Below are 2371 nucleotides of genomic sequence, written 5' to 3'. Positions count from 1 at the left end.
TCTTCCCTTGATACTCAACACAAGTCCCCTCTCCATGATCATTCATCTTCCAGAGTCACTAAAGATTTTCTCAGAGGTAAGATGACCAAAATTTCCATTTTCATCCTCCATGCTAAGTAAAATGCATACAAAAATATTTCTTCAAAGATAATCTGTTAAACAATCACCTCACAAGCTAACAGAGAACTTAGTAGGTTTTGTTTTTGTTTTAAATTTGGGAATATCTCTTATTCTAACTACTTTACATGAGATTGCCACACTCTAACACATTTTTTCATAACCTAAGAAAAATTTGATGTTTTTTATATACTTCACGACTATGTCCTTGAATTCATAAACAGAAACTTAAACACCCTCTATATCAGCTTTTGCCCAAAAAATATTCTAAAGAATTGTCCTCTGTGGTGTCTTTTCTCAAAACTAGCCAAACAGATGTGGGAAATAATATATTCCCTTTCCTACCTTCCTTAGAAATTCACAATGAATACCAGCATTTTAAAGGTTCTCAGAAATCTCATCAAAAAGAAACATATTAAACTATGTTTCACTGAGGCTTCTTTTTTAACAAAAAAACTTTTTTAAATATTACAAAATAACAAATACCATATTGAAGAAATAATGTTCTAGAAATTTTGACTCATCTAAATTTTAATCAAGGCATTGAGAACCTTCAAATTATATTTTAGATTAAATAAACTACTAAAAAATAGTTCAAGAGCTTGAAGGCAGTCATTTAGATGTTAAATATTGTTCATCGTTGATCTTTTTTTAAAATGTTGCTATTCCTAAAATTATTGAAACGAATGATCATAGGTGATTAGAATTTAATTAAAAAGTTATAGTGAATATTTCATGATATTAATATGCAAATTGTTGGGGGAAACTATTTTTAATAGCTGTCTTGAAATCTCACTAGGGCCATTAGTAAGAAACTTTCAATTTATTATTTTTACATTTTGTTCTGATCATTGGAGAAGACATTTTATACATACTGCATGCCTGGGAATTTGACATTTGAAAGGTCCCATAAAGAGAAGCTAAGAGCTTGTAATCATCATACAATCGAATGCCACTAAAAGTTGATCATGAAAAGGGGCATCGAAATGAATAAAAAGGCCTTCTCTAAGACATACTAACTTTTGATCTCTTAAAGGTGGGGGAAAGACAAACACATAACAGTTTCTCTTTCAGGTTGAGGTAAGGACATTTTTAAAGATACATGTGCCTAGAACTCACAACTATGTTTCTGTAAATAGATTCCAAATTTCTCTAAGACCAGTAACTTTAAGTGAAAAAAAATTAAATCTCATATGTTGATGTGATAGCATCTGTTACAGAAGCCCCGCAGCACAACATTGGGTAAAGTTTCTATATTAGGTCCTGTCTAAAATTGGGACATGTCATTTATAGGAAAAAAACAAAGAGTAAGAGAAATATGGATGGGATGAGAAGAAGACATTTAGGATACATATGAAAATATTTTAAAACTTTCAAATCTGAAAGGAGTTTGTTGGTGCTTTCTTTAAAGTATTTTTTTTTAATTTACAAATGAATGGTTTTATAGTACAGAATTATATCTGGATGTCTAATGAAAAATGTTTAACATCATTCACATTTTTTAAGTGATGTTCCCTCATAGGTTGACTATATGGGATCCAATACTATGGGTTTCAATAATAAACAACATTTTGATTAATTTTTTTATTTTATTCTCTTTTCTTCTCTAATTATTCCCCTTTTGTACCTCCCTTGGCTTATTCTATTGAAAATAAAGAAGAATTAAAGAAATCCTAAAATATATATGCACCCCCATGTTCATTGCAGCATTATTTGAAATAGCCAAGGCATGGAAGCAACCTAAGGGTCCATCCATGAATGAATAGGTAAAAAAGTTATTATACATATGTATAATGGAATATTATTCAGCCATAAAAAGAATATGGATGGACTACAACATGGATGGACTTTGAAGAAATTATGCTAAGTGAAATAAGTCAGACAAAGAAAGACAAATACCATATGATCTGATCTCACTTATATGTAGAATCTAAACAAACAATCAAACAAAAGAAAAACAAACTCGCTTTTTTTTGTGATGTCTCAGAGGCAGTCACTCACTTCAGGATGAAGCTGAACATCTCTTTCCCAGCAACTGGCTGCCAGAACTCATTGGAATGGATGATGAACTCAGACTTTGTACCTTTTATGAGAACTTATGGCCACAGAAGTTGCTGCTGATGCTCTGTAAAAAAAAAGAAGAGTAATATGGTTTGAATTAGTAGTGAGAATGACAAACAAGTTTTCCCCATGAAGCAGGGTGCCTTGACCCACAGCCAGCCATGTCTGCCTGCTACTGACTAAGTAAGGAGGC

General features: G+C 31.7%; 1 pseudogene; it reads left to right on the top strand.

Moving 5' to 3' along the window:
• Positions 1-2124: 2124 nt before the first annotated feature.
• Positions 2125-2371, top strand: part of LOC112471510 — a 760-nt pseudogene continuing 513 nt past the window's right edge.

The sequence above is a fragment of the Pteropus alecto genome, unplaced genomic scaffold (genome assembly GCF_000325575.1).
Source record: "Pteropus alecto unplaced genomic scaffold, ASM32557v1 scaffold57, whole genome shotgun sequence".
NCBI lineage: Eukaryota > Metazoa > Chordata > Mammalia > Chiroptera > Pteropodidae > Pteropus > Pteropus alecto.
Note: the sequence above shows the minus strand (reverse complement) of the source record. Positions and strands in the feature narration are given on the sequence as shown.